Consider the following 27984-nt stretch of genomic DNA (forward strand, 5'->3'; position numbering starts at 1 on the left):
GTACGTCCACATTAGGAGACTCGTGCATAGTTCTGGTCCCCTTGCTATGCTTGTCGTTAAACTGGAAAGGGTATGAAAAGATTTGAATATGTAACCGAGTCTGGAAGGATTTTGATTCTCAGGAGAAGTTGGATAGGCTGAGTCTTTGTTCCCTGAAGTGCGGGGAGCTGAAGGGTGAATCTTTCGTGGGTTATAGAGTCATGTGGGGCATGTATCAAGTGAATAAGCACAGTCTTTTCCCTGAGGAGATGGAGTCGAAAACTTGAGGGCATTGATTTAAGGTGAGAGGGGAACAATTTGTAAGGGATCTGAGAGGCAACGTTTGCACACAGAGGGTGGTGTGTATAGAGGAATCTTTGCATTTACCCTATCTATTCCTTTCATGATCTTATACACCTATATAAAATCACCCTCATCGTCCAGCGCTCCAAGCAATAAAGTCCTAGCCTGCTCAACCTCTCATAATATAGCTCAGGCCCTTGAGTCCTGCCAACATCCTTGTAAGTCTTCTCTGCACCATTTCATAAAGACATACAGCATGGAAACAGGCCCTTTGGCCCAGCTACCCCAAGTCAACCAACATGCACCATCTATACTAGTCCCACCTGTCTGGATTTGGCCCATATCCCTCTAAACCAAGGGTTCCCAACCTGGGGTAAATTTATCTCCAGGGGGTAAATTTCACCTACCATTATTGTTATTTGAACTTAAAATAATAATGTTAAAAACAGTATTTTAAAATTTCCCCTTTGTTGATTGCTTTATTATGGAAGAAGTGTAAACTCAAGTTACTGAACAAAACAGGGTGGAGGTAAATTTACTTTCGAAAAGTTGCCAGAGGTAAACGGGATGAAAAAGGTTGGGAACCCCTGCACCTATCCTTTCCATGTGTCCTGTCTAAATGTTTCTAAAAATTTACGATAGTACATGCCTCAACTAACTCCTCAAGCAGCTCGATACATACATCCTCCACCCTTTTGTACAAAAGTTACCCCTCAGGTTCCTATTAAATCTTTCCCCCTTCACCTTAAACCTCTGTCCTCTGGTTTTGGATTCCCCTACTCTGGGCAAAAGACTGTGCATTTACCCGATCTATCCTTCTTTTGGACATCTCTATAAGATCACCCCCCATCATCCTCCTTTCCAAGGAATAAAGTTTTAGCCTGCTCAACCTCTCCCTATAGCTCAGACCTTCGAGTCTTGACAACATCCTTGCGAACGTGTTCTGCACCCTTTCCAGTTTAACAACAATTTTCCTATAACATGGTGACCAAAACTGAACACAATACTCTACATGTGACCTCACCAACATCTTATATAACTGTAACATGATCTCCCAACTACTCTCCTCAATACATTGACTGATTAATGCCAATGTGCCGAAAGCCTTTTTGAATACCCTATCAATCTGTGACACTATTTTCAAGGAACTATGTACCTGCACTCCAGGATCCCTCTGTTCTACAACACTCCCCAGAGACCTACCGTTCACAGTGTAGGTCCTGCCCATGCTAGCCTTCCCCAAATGCACCTCACATTTTTTCTGAAGCTCTTTACTGGAGTCATATGCTTCAATGTTGCAAGGCCCAAAACCTGTACCATCTTCACTATCTACAATACCACCCACTTTTGTGTCATCTGAAAACTTGCTAATCATGCCTTGTACCTTCTTATCCAAATCATTGAGATAGATGACAAACAGCAATGGGTCCAGCACCAAACCCTGAGGCACACCACTAGTCATAGACCTCCAGACCGAAAAGCAACCTTCTACCATCACCCTCAGCTACATTCCATGAAGCCAATTTTCTATCAACTACCTCTCCTTGGATCCCATCTGACCTAACATTCCAGAGCTAGCTACCAATTCAGAACCTTGTCAAATACCTTGCTAAAATCCATGTATGCAGCATCTACAGCTCTGCTCTCATCAACTTTTTTGGTCACATCTTCAAAAAACTCAGATTCACAAGACACAACCATCCACGTACAAAACCTAATCCCTAATCAGCCCTTGTCCATCTAAATGCATGTACATCTTATCCCTCAGAATATTTTCTAGTAACATTCCGACCACAGATATTGGGCTTATTGGCTTATAGGTCCCAGGCTTTTCCCTGCAGCCCTTCTTGAATAGAGACACAACATTTGCCACCCTCCAGTCTTCCGGCACCTCACCCATATTTAATGAAGACACATAAATCTCAGCCAGATTTATGCAATTTTCTCACTAGCTTCCCACAGTGTCCTCGGTTACATTTGAACAGGCCCTGAAGATCTGTCCACCTTCATACGCTTCAGGTCCTTCAGCACCTCCTCGACCGTAATACTGACTTCCCTCAAGACACTTCCATTGAATGCCCATTCCCCGGTCCTTATATCTTTCACCATGGTAAAAACAGAGGAGAAATACTCACTGAGGACCATCTCATGTGGCTCCACACAGAGTTCACTGCTTTAATTTCTGAGGGGCACCATTCTCTCTCTGGTTACCCTTTTCCCTTAATGTACATAAAATCTCTTGGCATTAACTTTAAAATTATCTGCCAGAGCTATCTCCTGTCCCCTTTTTGCCCACCTAATTTCCTTTTTTAGCATGCTCCTCAGTTCCCAAAACCTCCTGGAATATACTTGATCTCAGCTGCCTATACCTGTTTCATGTCTCCTTTTTGTTGACCAGGGCCTCAATTTCTCTCGACATCCAAGCTTCCTAATGCCCACCTGCTTCGCCCTTCATTCTAACAGGAACATACATGTGCTGGATTCTTGTCAGCGCACCTTTTAAAACATCCCACTTTCCAGACATTCATTTTCCTTAAAACAACCTGCTCCACCAACTTGAGCAAATTCCTGTCTTATACCTTCAAATTAGCCTTGCCCCAATTTAGAATTTTAGCTCGAGGGGCTCCATAACTATCTTAAACCTAATAGCACAGTAGTCATTGGTCCCAAAAGGCTGACTTCTTCTGCTTTCCCCTCCCAATTTCCTGAGACTAGATCAATCATTGCCCTCTCTTGTGTGAGGCCCCCTGGATATTGGCTGAAGAAACATTCCTGAAGACATTTGACATATTCTGCCCTGTCTAAACCTTTTGCACTGTGACATTCCCAGTCAATATTCGGAAAGTTAAAATCCCCTACTGTAACAACTTTATCAGTCCTGCAGCTGCCTGCAATCTCCTGGCATATTTGCATTTCCAATTCCCATTGACGATTTGGTGGTCTGTAGTACATGCCCAACAAGGTGATCATCCCTTTCTTATTTCTCAACTCCACCCACGTAGCCTGACTGTCGAACCATTTCTAATGTCATCTCTGGCCACTGCTGTGACATCCTCCTTATCAAGAAAGCAATTCCCTCTCCTCTTTTACCCCACCTCTCTCTCTCCTGAAGCATCTATACCCTGGAACATTAAGCTGCCAATCCTTTCCCTCTCTTAACCAGGTTTCTGTAATTGTTAAGAAACCATTACACACAAAAATGTGACTAAGATTTATGTCGTTTTTTTATGCATGAATGCACCAGTTTAAAATTTGAGATACCTTTTAAATAACAGAAGATGAATAATTGAGAAATTGAAAGTTATTTTCCATGGAACATTTCACTGCATGGGGACTGGACATTGGAAGATTGTGTTTCTTTCTAATCCTTTATTTTTTGTCTTTAAAATGTATTATCCATTAGCAAGATCCAATTTTACTGCTAAACATCATTACCATGGTAGCAATGCCATTTTTACTTACTAATTTTATTATTTTGTTAATTTTAATGAATGCTAGTATTCAGAGGACCAGGATAACTTGGAATTAATTTGCACAAAGAAAGCTAACTGCCCTTACTATTGTGTCTCCAGTTAATAAAATGTGATTACTGCATTCATTAAATGTAGCGTCCTCTGTGTATCGAGGTTAGTTCTTTAATTAATCATTGACTTTGCATGCCTTAAATGCACAATTCAAATTAAATCCTTAATTCAGTAACCAGAACACAATGGATGTAACTTTACCAATTTCAATTCAAATAGTCCTTAATTTACACCCAAAATACATTAATTTAATATTAGCACCGACCTAACAAAGCCTATAACCAAGCCATTCCAGAACATTGACACTGGTACATATTTGTCTAAATGTCATTGTAATCTTTTGCTCTAATAATTTCTGTAATATCCACATATCGAAGAGGGCAATTTCTGTCAGTACAGTCAAGGTGGGAAAGATGGGGGTCTTGAACTAGTTTAGCACACATTTAATGAAAAATAGCAACTTGCAAAGGCAGTTGTAGGTTTGAGAAGATTTCTCCTGAAATTCTTTAAGAGGCTGATGGGAGATGCTGATGGGAACTGTCAGGCTTGTTAAGGATATTGCATGGCATTCTGAGGTTTGCACACATCCGCAAGTCCGCTCCTCACAGCAACCAGCTAGCTTTACTTAAGCAAAGCATAAAGTGCTGGAAGAAATCCTCATGTCAGGCAGCGTCTGTGGAGGGAATGCACAGATTACATTTTGGGTCGGGATCCTTCTTCAGACTGATAGGAGTAGTGGAAGAAAGAGCGGTGGGGGCAGGACAAAATCTGACAAATCATGGGTGGTTGCAGGTGAGGGGGGTTGATTGGCAGATGCATGGAGTAAATGACGAAGCCCAGAGGAGAAAAAGAGATAAAAGGATGTCAGAGAAGGAAAGGAGTGAAATGTAAAGCTGGTGGGAGGAATATGGATGGAAAGGGACAAGAGTAAAAAGAGGGGGGATTAAGGGAAATGGGAACTCATGGATGAGAGGAGCATATATGAAGGAAGGGAAATGATTAGGGTGACTATGGGAGGAGAGGTTGGGAGATGGTGGGAGTAATGAGTGCACGTCTGAGTGGGGAGCATACTTGAAATTGGAGAATTCAATGTTCACAACTGTTGGGTTGTACACCATCCAAGCGGGATGTGAGGTGCTGTTCCTCCAGTTTGTAGCAGGCTTTGTACCAGGTGACCATTTTGCTGAACACTTGCGCTCTGTAAACCAAAGCCTGCTGGAGATCCTGCTTGCCAACCATTTTAACCCCCCTTTCCATTCCAACCTTTCTGCCCTTGGCCTCCTCCATTGCCAGGGTGAGGCCACATGCAAACTGGAGGAACAGCAACTTATATTCTGCTTGGATAGCTTACAATCCAACTGTATGAACATTGAAGTCTCCAATTTTTTTAATAATGTCCTCTACCTCGGTGTGACCGGCTTCTTGCACCATCACCCAATAATTCACCCCCTCCCCCCCACAGCCCCCTACTCCTTTCCCCTCCATACACTCATTTCCCATCCCTGAGTCCCACTTATCCTCCTATATTCCTCGCTGCAGTTTTACATTTCACAACTCTATTCTCTTTTTCTGACCCCCTTTTGCCTGTTTTCCACCTTTAGCAAATGTCACGTACCCTCCTCCTCCATCTATAGTCACCTATATATTGCCAGGCTTTGATCCGTTCCAATCTTCCTTTTCCAGCTTTCTCCTCCCTACTCCTATTGAAGTCTGAAGAAGGGTCCCAGCCCGTAACGTCACTAGTACATTTTCTCCAGAGATGTTGGCTGATGTCTGAGTTCCTCTAGAATTTTGTGTCTTTTTGAAAACCAGCATCTGCAGTTCTTTGTGTCTACAGTTTCATATTCAATTGCTGCAGCAGCTTTAATCAGGACATCAAAGTAGCATCAGATTTTTTCCTGGGGCAGTTCATCAAGACTGCAGAAATACGCTAGAGTTATTCATCCTACATATTCTCTGAGGTCTAACCAACAAGAATAGTCACACACCCTTCTACCTTATTATACACCTTAGACTCACCAGGAGAAAGTGAGTGTCTTAATCTTCAGCATCGTTTTGGTCTTCAAGAGGAATGGCAAGTGTTTGCAAGGTCTGACAAAGCAAGACCAGCTACTACAAGAGCAAAGCAAAGAAGGAAGAGGTAAATTTGTTGCTCCCTACAAGTAAATGACTTCCCTCTGCCAGTGAAACCCTCACTGGGATATCCTGATTTGTATCTAATGCATCCCCTCACTTGGTGTTTGTTGTACAGCCATGTACTGCAACCCCATATCTAGTACACTATGCAAAATTGTGTCTAATCAGTCCTCAGGTGCTAAACATGCAGGTGTTAAATTCGAATCGTGTTCATGTGCAATTAGGAAGGAAATTGTGGTCAAAATCCATATTCTCAATTGGGCATGTCTTATTAACACAATAGTTATTCAATGCCTTAATTGGCCTTTGACCAAAAATAACCGAGTATTTTTCTCAATAAAGTGCTACGTGTATTCTGTATATTATATAAAGCATTTTCTTAACTGAGGATGTTTTGTCAAAAATGGGTCAAATTTTACAAAATAGGTTACAGAATAATGTGTGCTATTATTAATGCATACATTATGTAGCATCAAAGTAAGGAAGAGAAATTCCATGAATTATGAGTTACTACATCGGCTTACAGATTTCAGTCACTGGTCAGACTTCTGGAAACAAGATCTTATGCTTGACCTCCCGACATTTTATGGTTGCTGCAACTGCACATTAAATCTTCATTACACTGTCACAGAAAATTACATGTAGAAATTAATAACTTGTAAATATACTTATAACATGTGAAATTTTCCTTCCAATCACCAAATATTTCAATAGAACACCAAACATATCCATGTGGAAAGTAAAGCTGTTGAAAACTATTTGAATAGAATAGATCTGAATTTTGGACTATACTGTTCTGTGTTATGCCAACTTACAATTCACAAGGAAAGAGTACAAACTGTAAATCTTGCCATACTGATGTGTCCAAAGCAAATTGGTTGTGTTAGAACGAGTAGCCTATGCCTATATAAGAATGCAATAATTAAGAAACTTGGAACATAGATGGGCAGTCAGTCAGGACAGCATGGCCTAGGTTGTCAATCAGAAACTGATCATGCATGTACACAAATGCATAATCAGGATAAGGAAGAGACGTACTGGTTCTGCTGATCTAGTCAGCCAAGCTGCAATTGGATTTGCTGTTGAGATGGGCTGTTGAATTCCAGACACCACATTTGGTCCAACTGACTATCTGAGGAACAATCATGCACCGTAAATGTCAGCTAAATTGGGGTTTTATGAATAAAATGGTTACTTGATTTCAAACTAGGTCAGATTAAGTGCTTCATATCGGTGATGAGAGCAGGTATAGTACTCATGAGGGATGTCACACACAAACTGAATACGATTATTTGGTTACATCATTGTAGACTTCGGATTTGTAAATTAAAAAGTCAAATGTCTGTAAGTGCCTGACTCTGTTCCCACCTTATGATATTTGTTAATGATTGGCAATCAACTTCTCTTGCCCAGAAATTAGAAACTTCTAACCAATGATATTGCATTCTTTCTGATTGTAAATTATTTCAGGAGTCTTTTTAAAAATGTCATATGAGGGGGGATCTTATTGAAACATATAAGATAATTAGGGGATTGGACACATTAGAGGCAGATAACATGTTCCCAATGTTGGGGGAGTCCAGAACAAGGGGCCACAGTTTAAGAATAAGGGGTAGGCCATTTAGAACGGAGATGAGGAAGAACTTTTTCAGTCAGAGGGTGGTGAAGGTGTGGAATTCTCTGCCTCAGAAGGCAGTGGAGGCCAGTTCGTTGGATGCTTTCAAGAGAGAGCTGGATAGAGCTCTTAAGGATAGCGGAGTGAGGGGGTATGGGGAGAAGGCAGGAACGGGGTACTGATTGAGAGTGATCAGCCATGATCGCATTGAATGGCGGTGCTGGCTCGAAGGGCTGAATGGCCTACTCCTGCACCTATTGTCTATTGTCTATTGACATTGCTGAGGAGTGCACCTAAAAATTAGAAACACTCAGTTGAACGTCAACTCAGTTATAATAACATCAATGAACAACAGCTGAGCCATGGGCCTCTGGCATCTATTATCCGCGGGTAACAATTTGCAGCAATGATATGTTGAGTTTAGCCAAGTGCTAGAGTAAGCATGTGAACGCCAAAAACAAGATGCTTGTGTAGAATAAATCCACTTCCCAACATAAAATTCACAAATTCTTCTGAAATCTGTTCTTTATATATTCAGAGGTCACAAAAAGTCACAAAGTGCCAGAGTAACTCAGCAGGTCAAGCAGCATCTCTGGAGAATGTGGACAGGCGATGTTTTGGGCCAGGACCCTTCCTCAGAAAGATTGGAATAGAGGAATGAAAGCTGGAAGAGAGTTGGCGGCAGGAGCCAAACCCAGGCAAATGATAGGTGGATACCGGTGAGGAGGTTTTGATTATCAGGTGGGTAGTCAAAGGTCTGAGATGGGCAGCGGACAAAAGGCTGAGACATAGGAGAGAAAATGCCCAGAAGGTGAAGAAGAATGGATATTGGTCCAAGGGAACAAGGAAAGGGAAAGGGGGATGAAATAGTGGGAGAAATGGGTGCACAACCAGGTGGGGTACACGCAAGAGAGAAGGGACAAAGGGGTGGGTATTGTTGTTGGATAGTTACCTAAAATTTGAATATTCAATGTTCATACCGAAGCTGGACACAAAATGCTGGAGTAACTCAGCGGGACAGGCAGCATCTCTGGAGAAAAGGCATAGGTGAAGTTTCAGGACGAGACCTTTCTTCAGACTTTTATCTCTTCAGACTGCGAGTCAGGGGAGAGGGAAACTAGAGGGATGAAAAGGTACAGAACCAAAAAGGTATAACCAGAATCTGCAGTTCCTTCCTACTCATCAATGTACATACCGTTGGGTTGTAAGCTACCAGGTGTAATATGAGGTTCTAATATGAGGTGCTGTTGGGTTGTAGTATGAAGTGTTGTTCCTCCATTTTGCATGTGGCCTCACACTGGTAATGGAGGAGGCTCTGGACTGAAAGGTTGGTATGGGAACGGCAAAGGGAATTAAAATGGTTAGCAACTGGGAGATCTGACAGGGCTTGGTGAACCAAGCGCAAGCGTTTGGCAAAACTGCCATCTAGTCTATGCTTGATCTCGCTGATGTAAAGTATCATGCACTATTATTTGCAGCAATGTCCACAAAAATAAGAGCATATTTCATTTTCTTTTTCCACTCAACTTCTCCTCTGGGAACACTGTAATTGGGAGTGACAGAATCAATGGCTCCATTTAAACTTACATATAAGGTAATCTGCACAGCTAGTTTTAAAGGTAAACAAACAAGTAATACATATTAAAATTATTTTAATAATTAATGAGATACACAAATTCTTCCTTGCATGGCTGGTAATTATCAGCCACATTTCCAGAGAACAAATGTATAGTGTTTTTTCGTGGTTAATTAGCAATTTTATTGCTGAAAGCAAGCATTCCTGCATCTGCAATAATTGTACTACTTTCATGTCAACCCAAGTACATCTCATTATAAAAAAACAGGTTGAACACAGATATTCCACCTCCCTCTGTTCCAGAGCCTTTCCAGATTATCTGTTTTTCCAGACCAATAGAAGTCACACAATAATGAAACGACTATGCACACACTTGATCTCTCCCCAACCTTACCTTCCCATTCAAATGGGATCGCTACCTGGAACTATTTTCATTCATGTACTGAAGGTGGACATTGCTGGAAATTAAGGCATTTATTACCTATAATTTATTTCCCTGAATGGAGGAGGCAGATAAAATTAAAAACATTAGTAAAAATGGAGTCACATATAGACCAGGCTAAATAAGGATGGCAGATTTCCATCCATGTAGGATATTAATGAGTCAGAAGTTTTTTTTTAACAAAAATCTAGGAATTTTGAAGGCTACCATTGTTGAGACAAATTGTATTTCTAAGACCTATTATTTGGATTTAAGTCCTCTAGGTGCAATGGTAACATTCAAGCTCACATTTCCTGGATCAATGATCTAGCACTCTGGCTGTTTGTCCAGTCACATATTGTTTTGTACTGTAGGTAAAAGCCAATATCTTTGTGAACTGCCAACATTTAAGCAGAAGATCTGGGTAATCAATAATAGCTGAACTCTTGTTCTAAATTGAAGTGACAAATTAATATAAATACTGTGTATTTATCAAAATTATTTTAGTAAGCCATTGTGCAATTCTTTATAACTTACCACATGCAGGTCAATAGACTAATATCGAAAATATCTGATCTATCTTTTCCATTAACCAAATGAAAAGAATAATAGTCCAAGTCACTTACAATCACTGCCTTGAGCTGCCAGCTTTTTATGTTTGATTTTATTTTTCATTTCCCACCGTAGACTTTTTAACTATTTACCTTTTCAATGATTGCACATAGGGATTTGATAATTCTCAGTAAAACGTTGATTCTCCACTACCCGGTTGTTACTGCCCACTTTGCTTTTGCAAACTCAAGGGAGGCATTAAGGCATTATAATTGCTCCTGGCACACAACCGATTCATCTATTCACTTCCAATGGTTTCCCACTCGAACCACCCCCTCCCCAGGTACTTTCCCCTGCAATCGCAGGAGATGCAACACCTGTCCCTTTACCTCCCCCCTCGACTCCATCCAAGGACCCAAACAGTCTTTCCAGGTGAGGCAGAGGTTCACCTGCACCTCCTCCAACCTCATCTATTGTATCCGCCATTCCAGATGTCTACATCGACGAGACCAAGCGCTGGCTCGGCGATTGTTTCGCTGAACACCTCCGCTCAGTCCCTTAACCTACTTGATCTCCCGGTGGCTAAGCACTTCAACTCCCCCTCCCATTCCCAATCTGGCTTTTCTGTCCTGGGCCTCCTCCATTGTCATAGTGAGGCCCAGCGCAAATTGGAGGAATAACATCTCATATTTCACTTGGGCAGTTTACACCCCTGTAGTATGAACATTGATGTCTCTAACTTCAGATAGTTCCTCTGTCCCTCTCTTTCCCCTCCCCCTTCCCAGTTCTCCCACTACTCTTCCTGTCTCCTACTACATCCTATCTTTGTCCCGTCCCCTCCCCTGACATCAGTCTGAAGAAGGGTCTTGACCCGAAACGTCACCCATTCTTTCTCTCCAGAGATGCTGCCCGACCCTTTGAGTTACTCCAGCATTTTGTGTCTATAGCAGGATATCGATCAGCTACAGAAATGAGGGTAGAAATGATAGATGTTTAATCCAACCTAGTGTGAGGTGTTGCACTTTGAAAAGTTGAATGTAGAGGTAACATATACAATTAATGGCAAGACCCTTAACGGCATTGATGTTTAGAGGGATCTTGGGGGTCCAGGTCCATAACTCCTGAAAGTGGCAACACAAGTGAATAGAGCGGTAAAGGTGGCATATGGTATGCTTGTCTTTATTGGTCAGGGCTTCGAATATAAGGGTCAGGAAGTCATGATGCAGCTTTATAGGACTGATTCAGCTGCTTTTGTTGTGTGCAATTCTGGTTGTCCCATTCCAGATAAGATGTGGAGGCTTGGAAAGGGTGCAAAGGAGTTTTCCAAGAATGATGCTTGGATTAGTGGGTATTAGATACAAGGAGAGGTTGGACAGATCTGGACAATTTTCAGTGGACGTCAGAGGTTGCAGGGAAACCTCATAAAAGTATATAAAATAATGAGAGGCTTAGAAAGGGTAGACAGTCAGAACCCTTTTCCCAAGATGGAAAAATAAAACACTACAGGACACCTATCTTTAAGGTGATACAGGCAAAGTTTAATGAAATGTTTTTTTACACAGTGGGTGTTGAGTGACTGGAAACTGTTGTCAGGATTCGTGGTGTAGATATGACAGTGGCATTTAAGCGATTTTTGGTCACCAATTTCTTCACCTCCCAATCCTAAAATGCTTCAAATCACTTGGACATGTTCTTCATCCCCTTCATCGACATGCTGTCCAAAAAGACAGCTTGAATTCAAATGCTCAAGATAATCAATGGCACATTTCTTCATCATCTGTCTCCACTGCCTCTGTGATGCCATGTTGCTTGTTAAACCTGCAGCATTGAATGTATTACACTTTCCTCCAGTTAATCTTTGGAAAGAATGAACAGATTAATTTTGACATACATAATAAACTTAATGCCATTATCATTAATTCCATCAGTTCGCCTTGCTCTTGCCTTAGTTACCTAGTTGGCTGGGAATCTTGCATTGTATATAACCCCGAATTGAGCTTCTTATCACGACTTCCCATCACCTAGACCACGTATTTATGCTTTCCTTACGATTTTTACTATTCATTACTGGGTAGATCCCATTGAAATCACTGTGCTAGAATGGTTTGCAAGGGAGGCAAACTTTCTGGTGTACACATTTTCTCCTTCTTAACAAGAAAAATATTGGGGAGGCCATAGTCTATAGTGTGGAAAATGCAGTCACTATGAAATTATTACATTTATGTATTAGAATCCAAGTTGACTAGACTCTGGCATCAACAATGCTTTCATCTCTTTTTCCACTAAAACTGTTGCCCCTAAAACTATCCTATTTTATTCTATTGCGCTTTTTAAATCCTTCCCCTAATACACCAATGAGTCCTGATTGTGCTGCCTGTATATTTTAGTGAAGAGCAGTGACAATGTGATTTGGAATATCCTCCTTAAAACTGCACATCTTTGATACACAACATGCACTTAGATATAACCATTGGTGTAATAAAATGTTGCAGAACAATTCAGGGAAGGGCGATGAGACACTGATCAATTTTAGAAGAATTGGCAACAGAGCTGAAAGCATAAACAAAAGATATTTTAAACTCCTCTTGAAAACATAAAGGAAATACCACAAAAAAACTTGTTCAGAGCTCTTCTGAATTTTCTGAACTGAAGGCAAATAAAACAAACAACCCAAAAAAATAGAAGTAAAACTCTAATTGCCCCATCTGAAGTTGAACTATCCTTTCCACCAATGAAAAGGATTGAATTTCTGATTTAAAAATGCAGTTTGAATAAACATTGAGGACAGCATTCATAATTAGCCAAGTCATACATATGCCTCTTGATTGTCTAGCTAGCATTTATTTTAAATGTTTTACCTTCAACAAAGCAGCAACTATTCTATGGTACTTGTAATTTAAATCAAATGAAACCTGCCTTCTCTTTCTATGTGTAGAATGATTTCTTGTGATATTTTTCACATTTTCTATTTCTCCTACCAATTTTCTACATTGGCTTATATTCTAAAGCCTTTTTTAAGCTCCTGCTCAACTCTCTTCCACATCCCAATTGACAAGGTAACATCAAGAGGTGAAAATGTGGTCAGGGATTTCTAAAATCCGATTAGGTCATCCCCCTTTATCATGCAGTTCTTCTTCCATCCCCACCCTTCAACCCAATAACCTTCACTATTTTGGGGACATGAGCAGAAATAAAGTCGAATTTGAAGACCAAAACAAAATTCTGTAAATTTACATGTACTTCATTGTGGTTTCTATGTTTAGTTTCCTAGCAACAGTAAAGTAAGCAGAGAGACTGCTGCTGTGTGGGTGGGCAAGCGGGCAAACAGGATGGCAAGAAAACAGAATTAATTATACATAAATTCCTATGAATTCAATATACAGTACTTTAAAAAACCTGAAATGTTACCTGTGATCCCTATGTTGATTATACATGTAGTATCTATGCAAATAGTCATTTTGCATTAATATCCATCACTAATCAAATAGAAATCAGTATTTCTGTCTTTTGATGACATTTTCTTTTCATTTATGAGCCAAAAATCATTTTTAGCTTGAAGGAGCTCCTATACCAGACTTCACCTTCCTTCACAGTGGGCAAGGTACAGTATCCACACAGATACCACATCATCCTAACGAGCAACTTATACGTGAGAAAGAGAGGTATGTCAAGAATTACCTTCTCAGATTGAGTACATACCTAATTCAACCAAACATCTTCTTCATGAACTGCAGAAGATGCAGGAAGAGAATAAATACACAACGATGAAAACCGTGACAATAAAAAAATGGACACACTAGCAATACTCAGATTAAGATTCATGTATTGTTGTATACACCAAGTAAAGTTAAGAGTGAGTGTATGTGGCAGCACCTACAGGAAAGAGGTGATTGGTTCTGGGGTCTGATAGCAGTGGCAAATATGCTGTTCATAGTCAGTTCATCTGAACTTTCAAGCTCCTGTATCTCCTTGCAGGTAGAAGAGAGTGCCCGGGTGGAAGGCATTCTTCATGCTAGAGTTACAGAAACATATAGCTACACAACATAGAAATAGGCCCTTCAGCCCAACATGTCCATGCCGACCCAGTAGACCCGCTGGGTTAGTCCCAGCTGCCTATATTTGGCACATATCCCACCAAAACCACGCCTATCCATACATGTGTTGAAATGCCTTTTAATACTTTTGACCTTCCTTATACTACAGTGAAGATGGGTTGGAAATGAAGAGGTTATGATGGACTGAGATGTGTTCACCACTCTCTGCAGGTTCCGGCAATCAAGAGCAGGCCAGTTGCCTAGATGTAATCTGTCAGAATATTTCCTATAATGCATTTGTAGAAGTTAGAGAGAATCCCTGTGGACATGACAAATCTTCTTGGAGCTTAAGAAAGCAAAGTAAGATGTGTTTTCTTAATCACCTCATCAGTACGATGGGATCAGGTTGCTGGTGACATGGATGCCTCGGAACTTGAAACTGTCGACTATCTCCACAGCAGCTCTGTTGGCGTGGATAGGATTGTGATCACCCCCCAGTTCCTTAGGTTAACAATCAACTCTCTGATTCTTTAGGACTTGGAGAATCCTAAGGTTGTTGTTCTGACACCATGATGTAAGATTTTTTATTACTTTCCTGTCCCTTGTCTCATCATTGTTGTTAATCCAGCCAACAACAGTGTGTGATCAGCAAACCTAAACATCGAATTGGCACTGTACTTGGTCACACAGTTATGGGTATACAGGGAGTAGAGCAGAGGATTGAGCACACAACTTTGAGGAGCACGTCTTTAGGGTCAGGATGGAGAAAATATTCTGACCAACTCTAACTGGATGAGGTCTGATGGTCAAGACGTCTAGTCAGTTGTAGATGCCTTGGTCCAGGAGTTTAGATATGAGCTTATTTGGTATTATGCTGTTGAAGCTAAACTATAGTCAATGAATAGCATCCTGACACAAGTGTTCTTATTGTCAGTGATGCACAACTGAATGTAGTTCAAGTAAGATGGCGTCTTCTAAAAACCTATCTTTTCTGTATACAAATTGTAAGGGGTCAAGATTGTCTGGAAGATTGGCACCGGTGTGGGCCATTACTAATCCTTCAAAACACTTTATTGTGATTGAAGTTTGAGATACTGGGTAGTAGTTATTAACTCAGATCACTTTACTACTCGTTTATCTGTGGAGAGAGATTGCTATGTTCTCACAAAAATTTGCTTTCCCACCCATCTCGATGCCAACAGTGAACATAGCACCCAAAACTTCAGTGCTCCATGTGAGTCATTAATGGAAATTATATAAATTTGAGGTCCCAACACAGATTCAGGTGGTACTCCATTCATTACATCCTTGAAAATGATCCATTTACATTTACTTTGTTTCTTATTGGCAAACCCATCTTGTTTACACGCCAAAAGCTTTTATTTTCTACACCATAAGCTTTTATTTTCCACAGTAACCTTTGAGGTAACATTTCAGCATATGCCTTCTAAAAAATCCAATAAATTGGTTAAATGTGATTTCTGTTTCACAAAGTGAAGTTGACTTTGCCTGATTTCCTTCAATTTTTGTATGTGCCAGTATAATAGGGGCATACTTGGTCAATTAATCCGCCGTCATGGTCTCAACTTCCACTGCTTCGCCGATGATATCCAGCTCCTCATCTCCACCAAGTCAATCTCCTCCACCACACACTCTACACTGACAAACTGCATTACTGAAATAAAATCTTGGCTTCAATCAAACTTCCTCAAACTCAATTGCAACAAATCTGAAATCATCATCATTGGTCCAAAAATGCTCACCAAATCCACCCAAAACTTCATCCTCAACATTGATGGTCTCCCAGTATCCACCTTACCTCACATCCGGAATCTTGGAATCATCCTTGATCAAACCCTCTCCTTCGACAAACACATCAAACACATCACAAAGACAGCCTTCTTCCACCTCAAAAACATTGCCCGTCTCCGTCCATCCCTCTCCTCCACAGCTGCAGAAACCCTCATCCACGCCTTCATCACCTCCCGTCTGGACTACTGCAACAGCCTCCTCTATGGCGCACCCTTAAAAATCATCAATAAACTTCAATACATTCAAAACTCCGCTGCCCGTCTACTCACACACACCTCGATCCGTGACCATATCACTCCCGTCCTTTATAAACTCCACTGGCTCCCCATCCCCCAGAGAATCCAGTACAAAATCCTCCTCATAACCTACAAAGCCCTCCATAACCTGGCCCCATCCTACCTGACCGACCTCCTCCACAGGCACACTCCCACCTGCACCCTCCGCTCTGCCGCTGCCAATCTCCTATCCCCCCACATCCGGACTAAACTCAGATCCTGGGGGGACAGGGCTTTCTCCATCGCTGCTCCCACCCTATGGAACTCACTACCCCAAACCGTTAGAGACTCCCCCACACTCACCACATTCAAAACATCGCTGAAGTCTCACCTGTTCAGTACTGCCTTCAACCACTGAAGGTCACCTCACCTACTGTCTCCTTTCTCTGTTCATTTATTTATTTACTTATTTATCTATTTATTAATTTCCCTATGTTCTCAAAATCTCTGTAAAGCGTCTTTGAGTATATGAAAAGCGCTATATAAATAAAATGTATTATTATTATTATTATTATACATCTCAGACATAATCTCAATATTTTTCCCTCTACTGCACAGTGCAAACAATTTTTCTTTGAGACAAAGGTTGTATTTATGGAGAAACAATCAGCCAATACAGCTCTTGCTGATTGAGACATCATTCGGTAATTGCACCAAATGGCACAGGATTGGCTTCAGCACCTTTTACATAAGGAAATGTTGATAATCACTGATAGCTTTCCGAATGCACGTCACCATCAACTTTGGGAGTATTTTCATTTTCTTCCTCCTTTTCTGCAAAAAACAGAATCCGCGGGAGAACTAATGAAAATTGGTTCTGCATGTTTGCGTAAGGTCTTGAGTTGTCTGGTACCTAACATCTATCAAGTGTTATCTTCACTTGCGGGCATGAATTATAGGGTGATGCTGAAAAGGCTGGTATTTTTTACTTTGGAGGCTGAGTGATGGCCTTATTGAAGTGTACAAAATCATGAGAAGCATGGATAAATTGAATGCTCATAGTCTTTTACTCAAAGTAAGGAATTCCAAAATTAAATGACAGGCTTAAGGTGAGAGGGGGAGATTTTTTTTAAATCTCAGAAGCAACATTTTCACTGAGAGGGTAGTCCAGATCTAGAACAAGCTACCAGGGAAAGTTATAAAAGCAGATACAACTACAACTTTCAAAAGGCATTTGGACAGAAATATGGATAGGAAGGATTTTGGGCCAAATACATGCAAATGGGATGAGCCTAGAATGCCAACTTGGACGGCATGGATCATTTGGGTTGAAGGGCTGATTTTTTGTATGTATAGCTCTGAGACTCTGCCCTGTCAGAGGGGATCCTGCCATGAAAATAGCATGGCCCCTTGAAGAAAAAACTATTTTTAAGCTAACCTACTTCAATGCATTAAACGGAACATCATCAGTCAGAACAGGGGAGATTGCGAGAAACCGCTTCATTCAGCTATTGCTAAGTTAAAGTTAAGCATCAGAAAGTAAGATAGATAGAGAGATTAAAACTGCGCCCAAGAGCTCTGCAGTTTTCTACCTCTTTTCAATAAAGATAACTTTTTACTAATTCCCACAGGACCAATGGCAATGACAGGCTAAAATTCACCTTAATCATAGATACCCATTTAGGACAAATCTGGCCTTTTTTATAGTCGAATAGATTACAGGAAAGGGAGCAATTCTTTCATTGTATTTTCTCCCATCACTATTCAGGGGAACTTCAGGAGTGTTTTAGTCAGCATTCCTGGATTATCAATCTAATCTCCTTGGTTAAGACAAATATATTAATGATTGCTGCAGTGGTACCTTGCAGTCATAAACAGCTTTTTAAGTTTTCATCATTTGTTTGAATTACAAATCATTCCTTTTGCCTTACTTTATGGTCATCTTAATGACTCCGAGTGAGCCATAAAGAGACACTACGTTTGAGGCAAGCCTGTGTATCTGGTAAAAGAGTTGTGTTCTATTGTGAAGCGGCATCTTTGCAATGGAACACAAAGATGTAAAAGGATATATTTGTAGTATAATCAAGATAGATTCTCACATAGGAGAGGAAACAAGGGGAACCAAGTCTTCCTCCTTGGATGATGGAGTTGGAGAATATGATGATATAAAAAATGTATATATCAGGTTAATTCTTCAAGTGATAACCAGGATGAATACAGCAATTGGAGAGAAAATTACATAGAAAATAATACTGGCAAAGGTAGAACTGAATGATAATTAACATAAAAAGACATCTCATATCTTATTATTGCACATAAATAGCAAACAGATAGTAAAATGCAATGTGATATATGCTGAGATCATGACAAGGCTGGAAAACATGAATATATAATTGGTAACATAAGTAACTGCAGATTGTAGTGTGCAGCAAAAACCTGCTGGAAAAAAATCAGTGATTCAAACATCTACGGAGGCAAAAGAATAATCGGCTATTCAGGTCAAGACCTTACATTACGACTATTGAAGCCTGGTCTTAATCCTAAATATTGGCTATCCATTTGGCTCTGCTAATGGTGTTCAACCCATTGAGTTCTTCAAGGAGTTTGATTTTTATTTGATATTTGGTGTTTCAAAGGGAAGAAGGTGCCGACAACATATCAGTAGAAGCAGAAAATGGTTTAAGTAATGGATAAGGTGTAAATTGAGAGGCAATACTTTCCAGAAAAAATTGACTCTGCAAAGACTGTACAAGTCACCAGGTCTGGAAGGCCTGCCTCCCTGGTTGGAAACGGAACTGGGACAGAAGGTAACAGAAGGTCTTCCAATCTTTCTCTGATGCTGGGGAGATACTAAAAGATTAACGTGCCAAATGTGATACCCTTGTTCAAGGACATTCTTAGCAAAAATCCAGGCTAATCAATTTAACATTTCATTCCCTCTCTTTTCCAGTTCATTCAAAGGGTCTTCAACCTGAAATATTAACTCAGTTTCTCTCTCCACAGGTGCTGCCTGACATGCAGAGATATTGCTATCATTTTAATTTATTTTTTCGGATTTCTAGCAACTGCAGATTTTCTCTATTCCAAATTTAACAGCAGATTTTAGAAAGAATAATTAAGTGAAAAATGAATGGATATCCGGGAGGTTGGAGGTAATTAAGGAGTATCAGCACAAACAGATCTTTGAAAGTGGCGGGGCATTGTAAGAGCATAGTCAAAGCATATGATGTTTGTGGCTTCATGAATAGAGACACTGAGGGGATAATATAGCAAATAAGTTTTTATGAAGAGGTTAATCCACAACTATTGCATCTCGTTCTGATCACCATATTTTAGGAAGTGTATGAAGGTTCTTGAGAGGGTGCTGTGTAATTTACCATAAAGTTTCCAGGAAGGAGAGATTTTAGCTACAGGGTTAGGTCTTTAAAATTTGGGGTATTTTTTATTGGAGCAAAGGAGGCTGTAAGAAGAGTTGTTAGAAGGTGAACAAAGTTACTGTCATCAATGGTTGTAAAATAACAAGAATACAGATTTCAGGTTTTAGAGAAAAGATACAAAGATCGAGACAGAGTCATAAAAAGATATGTCAGGGAAAAAGATACACAGACCTTTAGGCCCACCGTCCATTCTAGCTATCAAGCATCCATTCTTTTTTTGCACCAATCCTACCCAAACTCATTTTATTCGTCCTACATTCCCATTAACTCCTTCCACAAATTACATCACTCATCTTCACACTAGGGAATATTTACACAGGCCAATTAACTAACCCATATATTTTTGGGATGTAGGAGGAAATCAGAGTGCCCTAAAGGAAACACACATGGCCACAGGGAGAATGTGCAAATCTACACAGACACGACCAGTTGTCAGCATTGAACCTGGATAGCTGGAACTATGAGGCACTGGAACTATGAGGCAGCAGTTCAACAACCTGTACCACCATACTACCTTTAGCTTTTATTTGACAATAGGGACGATGACCTTGAACTTGTTTCCTCTTAGGGTACTGATACAAAGACAATCAATAATTTGTAAAGGCAATTCTACACGAGCAGGTGGAATAAGGAAACAGGGGACTCTACAGAATGCCAGCATGGACTAAATGGTCTGAATGGCCCTTTATTTTATGACTCAAACTTGGAAATAAAAATCTATTATCAATAAATAGCGATTGCAAAGTTGCTGTTTTGTTCTAAGAGCCCCAAGGAATCATTAACATACTGCATATGAAACAACGCATCCATGCTTATATGGAACTCCAGTGTATATTCATCTGTCAACAATGTCAACTCCTAACTGTGCTCGAAAGGAATCTATCAAAATACTACCCTGGATTGATTCAAGGAAAAGACCTACTAAGTCAGCAAACTTAGGGGAGCAACAAAAAGTCTAAACCTGTCAAAAATATTTTCTTTTAAATTTATTCAAAACAGAATTGTACATTGTTGGTTAGAAGGAGTCAGTGGTGGTAGAGCTTAAAGTTGTGACGGCTTTTTCATCAACTGGTTGGAAGGTTCTCTGATAATGATCCAGAAGTCATATTCCAGCAAAGGCTATGACTGGGAAAGGGCTTCCCTCAAAGTATTTAAAGGAGAAACTATCTCAGCTTCCTTTGAGGAATCCCATCATCAGAGAAGCCGATCTTTAACCAATTCAATTTACTCTATGACCAACAACATTGAGAGGAGTAAAGGATGTGGAAAGAGACAATATCCTGATTGTAATACCAAATATTTGCTCCTCCAATTTGGAGGAGAATGTACAAGGCATGATTAATAAGGTTGCAGATGGTACTAAAGTGGATGGTCTAGTAGATAGCAAAGATGGTTCTCAAAAATTACAACAGGGTCTTGATCAGTTGAGCAAGTGGGCTGAGGAATGGTTAATGGAGCTTAATGCAAATAAGTACAAGATGTTACTTTTTGGGAAGTTAAATCTGAGCAGGACCTTCACAATGAATGGCAGGGTTCTGGGGAGTGTTGTAGCCCAGGCTGTTACCTTTGTACAATATATTGGTGAGGACGCATTTGGAGTATTGTGTTCAGTTTTGGTGACCCTGCTATAGGAAGGATGTCATTATGCAGGAAAGAGTGCAGAGATTGACAAGGATGTCGCCAGAATTTGAGGACCTGAGTTATAAAGAGAGATTGGGCATGCTGTTACTTTATTCCTAAGAGTGCAGGAGGTTTAGGGGTTATCTTTAGGGGTGTATACCCAGAGTCTTTTACCCAGAGTAGGGAAATCAAGAACCAGAGGACATACATTTAAGGTGAGAGGGGATAGATTAAAAAGGAACCTGAGGGGTCAACTTTTGCACAGAGGGTGGTGGATATGTGGAATGAGCTGCCAGAGGAGGTAGTTGAGGCAGGTATTATAACAACATTTAAAAGACATTCGGACAGTTTCAAGGATAGGAAAGGTTTAGAGGGATATGGACGAAACATGGGCAGGTAGGACTAGTCTAGATGGGGCATCTTGGTCAGCTTGGGCAAGTTGGGCCAAAGGGTCTATTTCCACACTGCATGACACTGAGTCCAGCCAAACTATTCCAGTACATTTACAACACTACCATTCACAAAATAATAGAGATGCACTAAGTGTAAACGTCAAGACAAGTCTACATCAAGTTAATCACCACTCAATCATTCATTTAAGGTAATGGCACATCAACAGCACTGTCAGATGTCACCATTACCCAGACTAGGTTTCAAACAGAACTACTCCACTTCACCTTATTGTCATAGCCCAAAAAGGAGCATTGAGCTGAAAGTGAAAGAGAGATGAGTTAAAAGTGATTGCCCTTGACATTTAGGTTAGTTTAGTCTATTGTCATGTATACCGAGGTACAGTGTAAAGTTTTTTGTTGCGTGCTATTCAGTCAACGGAACAACTATACATGATTACAATTAAGTTGTCCACAGCGTACAGATGCCGGATAAAGGGAATAATGTTTAGTGCAAGATAAAGTCCAGTAAAGTCCAATTAAAGATTGCCCAAGGGTCTCCAGTGCGGTAAATGGTAGCTCAGGATCGCTCTCTTATTGGTGATAGGATGGTTCAGTTGCCTGATAACAGTTGGGAAGAAATTGTTCCTGAATCTGGAGGTATGCTTTTGCACACTTCTGTACATCTCGCTGAAGTCGTGGGTGTATGAGGAGTAAAGAAGGTTGAGAATGCATCCTTGTGGACCACCAATGTTGAGGATTATCATAGAGAATGATTTGTCCCCTATCCTCACTGATCGTGGTCTGTTGGTCAAGAAGTCAAGGATCCAGTTGCAGAGATGAGTGCTGACTCCAAGTTCCACAAGTTTGGAGATAAGCTTGCATGTCTATAATTTGGAGATGATCATGGTATTAAAAGCAGAGTGGTAGTCTGTGAATAGAAGTCTGACAGTGTCTCTCTTATCCTGGTGCTCCAGAAATGAGTGTAGGGCCAGGGAGATGGTATCAACCTTGGACCTGTCGTGGCAGTAGGTGAACTGCAGTGGTGAAAAATGTTCCCGATGTTGAGGGAGTCCAGAACCAGGGGTCACAGTTTAAGAATAAGGGGTAGGCCATTTAGGACTGAGATGAGAAAAAACTTCTTCACCCAGAGAGTTGTGAATCTCTTGTGTGGGACCTTGTCAAAGGCTTTTTGAAAGTCCAGATACACCACATCCACTGGCTCTGCCTTATCCATTCTACTTGTCACATCCTCAAAAAATTCCAGAAGATTAGTCAAGCATGATTTCCCCTTCATAAAATCAATGCTGACTTTCACCGATCCTATCATTGCTTTCCAAATGCGCTGCTATAACATCTTTAGCAATCGACTCAAGCATCTTTCCCACTACCGATGTAAGTCTATAATTCCCCGTTTTCTCTCTTTCTTAAAAAGGTGGGGTTACATTCGCTACCCTCCAGTCCACAGGAACTGATCCAGAGTCGAGAGAACATTGGAAAATGATCACCAATGCATTCACGATTTCTAGGGCCATCTCCTTGAGTACTCTAGGATGCAGACCATCAGGCCCTGGGGATTTATCTGTCTGCAGTCCCAACAGTTTACCTAACACCATTTCCTGACTAATGTGGATTCCCTTCAGTTCCTCTCTCCCACTAGATCCTCGGTCCCCTAGTATTTCTGAGAGATCCTTAGTGAAGACAGAACCAAAGTATTTGTTTAACTGGTCTGCCATTTCTTTGTTTTCCATTATAAATTCACCTGTCTCTGATTGTAAGGGACCTACATTTGTCTTCACTAATCTTTTCCTTTTTACATATATAAAGAAGCTTTTAGAGTCAGTTTTTATATTCCCCACAAGCTTTCTTTCATGCTCTTTTTTCCCTCTTAATTAACCCCTTTGTCCTCCTCTGTTGAGTTGTAAATTTCTCCTAGTCCTCCAGTTTGCTACTTCCTCTGGCCAATTTATATGCCTTTTCCTTGTATTTAACACTATACTTGATTTCCCTCGTTAGTCACTGTTGAGCCGCCTTCCCCATTTTATTTTTTCGCCAGACAGGAATGAACAATTTCTGGAGTTCATCCATGCTGTCTTTAAATCTTTGCCATTGCATCTCCACAGTCAACCCTTTAAGTATATTTTGCCAGTCTATCTGAGCCAATTCCCTTCTCATACCTTCAAAGTTCTGGACCCTAGTTTCTGAATTAACCGTGTCACGCTCCATCCTAATGCAGAATTCCACCATATGGTGGTCACTGTTGCCCAAGGGGCTTTGCATAACAATATAAAACTTTGCACAGACTATAAAACAGAATTGAAAGCATGACGGATATTTAATTTGCAAGGATGAGTCCTGCTCTAACAATTCAAGCAGGTTGCCTCCCATCCAAGACAAACTTTCCCATTCTGAATCTTTATTCCCACGGTCCCTGAGGCACCACACAGTTACTCCTCTAGGCTACTCCCTTCACACTCAGCTGTAGAAGGACACCACCACCTGCAGGTTTCCCTTTAATTTGTGCACCATCCCAACTTGGAAATAAATCACTGATCCTTTGCCACTCAAGATTTCTACCCAGCATTGTGGGAATGCCTTCCCAAAGTGGCATGCAGTGTTTCAAGGGCCTGATTCACCACCAACTTATCAAGGGGAGGGTAACAAATGCCACACTCATTAAAATCAATTAAAAATATAAAGCCAAGACTACAAAAAGAAAATTCCTCAGGCATAGAAAAGCAAGTATGCCTGGGCTGCAAGTAAAACATAAATCCTGGGCGGTTACTGAACACTCACAAGTTGAGCACACTTGTCCTTCTTCCTTGGTTTACGTGTGCACAGAATGCATTGTGGGAATTTGCCAAAGAGGTTTTTCAGTAGCACCTCCCTTACACGCGAGCTCCTTAACCAAAAGGCCAATGGCACAGGACCATCACTTTTAAATCACGTATTATCTTTACTTACACATAAATGACAATTCCTTAAAAGATGCCGAGTCAAAATGCTGAGATACCCTATTTAGCAGCATTATGGGTGGATCTTCACTTCTCATCTTGCATCATAGGTCTTGCCAGTCACATGAGTGAAAAAAAATGCTGGCACTTCAGAATACTGATTCCCATTTTTATATTTGGATATTGCATAAAATGTGGATAGGGGTCAGCTCCGGTGTCTTCCAAGGAAAATTTAATGCCTATGGACCTCCATTAAACACACACCACATAAAAATAATAGTAACTGAACAATAAATCAGTTTCACCAAAGCCATTCCCAGACATGAGTCAGAACACTTCATAAAGGATAGGGAAAAATAATCGAGTAAGGCAATGGGAAGGAAAGGAAACGGACTGTACACTTATCAAGTTAGCATGCTTTCCCACAAATAGTGGGTGTAACAATATTTGTAACTGACAGCTTCCTCCAAAAAGATTAAACTGCAGCACTGCATGCTTCTCCACTTATAGTATGTTGGCATGGAAACAAGAATCTCTGATCAACACGAAAAGCATTGAGGGATCTGTTAGTCCCTACTTCTCTGCAATGCAGCTCTTTAGATTCTACAAACACAAACTAAGTATTCTTGGCAGTACTCAAGAGTTAAACATTTTTTTAAATCATAAATGGTATTATATTATTCACCCTATAATTTATTAAGTTGCATACCTTTTTTTGTATCTGAAACCTATGTTATTGATGTTTCATGAGTAAAAACAATCAAAAGGAATAATTACATAAGGAAATGTAGAAAATATTGTCAACCTTTCCTGACTTTCTTATCATATGCTACTAACTCTATGTATGATGGCCTACATTATATAAACTTCATTACAAGTCCCATTGTCCAGAGGTACTCACAGTAATGTCTATATCTTTTTTCATATAGCAACATTTTGATTAGTACTCATTAGCTTTCCTTGTGTGTTTAAAAATTATAAAATATCTTGAAATGCACCACCAAGATGATTTTCCAGCATCAAAATCAACCAATGCTACTCCAGCCTCACAGCACTGTAACACAAGCCCAGGCTGATTATTATTCTGCACCTAGGTATTGAAGATCACATTACAGTCATTTTATATTTACATGCTGGTCTCCTGCAATGTTAGTGGCTTCCAGGAAAAGGCTTCACCATGTAAGTTCTAATCAGATAAAATATGACTTACTATTCTGTAGCAGATTTTTCCCCCGTTTTACTCCAATGTGCAGAGAGTCATTTGGTGTCAGTGAAATACAGGTACTGATCAGTAGCTCCCCCTGGTTTTGGAGACTATATCAGTACTGTTATGCTATCAAAGGTTCAACCATGTATTTGCAAATGCTTGCAGAGTTTATTTCAACTGTAACAAGAATTCGATTCAGTAAATTTAGCAAATATTTGAAGTAGAAACATTGCATATGAATGAAGGATTCCAGGCAAGGATGCAACGATAATTCATATCTCAAAGGGGATCTTTTATTTTGGTGGACACAATTAAGTGGCCAAGAATCCTGATTATTTTGTTTCTATGTCTGTAACCCAGAGTGTCATATGGCCAACATAGAATTCTGCTGACCACCTGGTTCAAAATGCACAATGTTCACACCGATGCAAATGTCATTCCTTCAATCTCCTTAGTTTGGATATAATATGATGCAACTATAAAAGATAAGAATTCTATACACAGGGCCCACTTTAATTATGTGTTTTTACATTCACAATATTAGGTTTCTGCTGCAAAATGTTGCCTTGACCTAGATGCATCTGTCTGCCTTTCTGTCTGTCTGTCACACACACACACAAATACATGCTAACGTTCTGGATTACTGATCCTGAAAAGAGAGGAAGAGATGGTGGTGGAATGTTAAAATTGTGAGTCAGCTCATCCTAATAGCAACTCTCCTTTATCTGATTCTGGGACTAGTTCAAAGGTTCGATAGCAACTCCCTCCGATTCATTTTGAAAAGAGCAAATCAGCATCCCTTACTATCCAATGTTGGAAGGAACTGCAGATGCTGGTTTACACCATAGACAGACACAAAATGCTGGAATAACTCAGCGGGTCAGCCAACATCTCTGGAGAAAAGGAATCGGTGACATTTTAAGTCTTGACCCGAAATGTCACCTCTTCCTTTTTTCAAGAGATGCTGCCTGACCTACTGAGTTACTCATTATTTAAGAATTTAAGAATTACAGTATTTAAGAATAGATGTAGAGAGAATACAAGGAAGTACGGCCCAATTACCAGCCACCAATTGGTAGGGAAATTCTGAAATCTATAATTAAAGAAACCTTTTACGGGCTTTGTATAATAACTGAACTTGTCAGATTTAACATGAATTTATGAAAAGGAAATTGTATTTGACAAATGTGTTGGTATTGTGATTGTAATGAGCAGAGGAGAGAAGTGTGAACCTATCGATGCAGTGTATTTTCACTTTCATAAGGCACTGCATTATTAAACTAAATTACAGCACACGGGGATAAATGGAGGTAATATAATGATGTGAACTGACGATCGGATAACAGGCAGAAATAGAAAATGCATAAATAAGTTGATCATTTTCAGGTTGTGAGGCATTGTCCACTGAGTTAAAAAGTCATAGAGAGGTACAGCATTGAATTACGCCCTTAGGCCCAATGAGCCCTCACTGATCATCAACCACATTCACACTGATCATATTATTCTCCCCACTTCCTCATCACATGCTTATGGTAGGGCGGCACGATGGTGCAGAGGTAGAATTGCTGCCTCACAGCAATGCAGCACTGGAGACCCGGGAGACTACGGGTGCTGTCTGTACGGAGTTTGTACATTCTCCCTGTGACCTGTGTGGGTTTTCTCCGAGATTTTCGGTTTTCTCCCACATTCCACACTACAGGTTTGAAGGTTTTGATTGGCTTGGTATAAATGTAAATTGTCCCTAGTGTGTGTAGGATAGTGTTAATGCATTGGGATCTGCGGACTGGTTGGTGCAGACTCAGTGGGCCGAAGGGCCTGTTTCTGTTCTAGATCTCTAATCTAATCTAATCATAATCTAAACCTCCCCTCAATTTCTGCCATTTACCTATACACTATGGGCAATTTACAGTGGCCCATTAATCTACCAACCCACATACTTTTGGGACATAGGAGGAAACCAGAGTACCTGAAGGAAAACCATGCAGTCACAAGAACGTGCAGACTCCATGATTGAACCTACAGCTCTAGCACTGCGAGGGAGCAACTGTAACCATACTAGATGTGTCACTGTGCCATCAGTGCTTTGATGCTAAACTGCTCACAATCTATAATCAATGAGTTGGATGGTAGAAGTGCAATTTATGTTTGCTAATGCTATATGGGCTGACAGGAGGATGCTGAGGCTTATGGAAAATATTGATGGGGTAAAT

General features: G+C 40.4%; 1 protein-coding gene across 11 annotated transcripts in view; it reads right to left on the minus strand.

The window, feature by feature from the left end:
* lrrc7 (leucine rich repeat containing 7) overlaps positions 1–27984 on the minus strand; it is a 266336-nt gene that overhangs the window by 190244 nt on the left and 48108 nt on the right. The window contains exon 1 of one of the 11 annotated variants that reach the window (XM_078407360.1): positions 25778–25838. The exons of the other annotated variants lie outside the window; for them this stretch is intronic. The gene's annotated coding sequence lies outside the window, so the exon portion shown is untranslated. Of the gene's footprint in view, positions 1–25777; positions 25839–27984 lie in introns of those variants that run through there. 11 annotated transcript variants of the gene reach the window in all.

The sequence above is a fragment of the Rhinoraja longicauda genome, chromosome 11 (genome assembly GCF_053455715.1).
Source record: "Rhinoraja longicauda isolate Sanriku21f chromosome 11, sRhiLon1.1, whole genome shotgun sequence".
Classification (NCBI taxonomy): domain Eukaryota; kingdom Metazoa; phylum Chordata; class Chondrichthyes; order Rajiformes; family Arhynchobatidae; genus Rhinoraja; species Rhinoraja longicauda.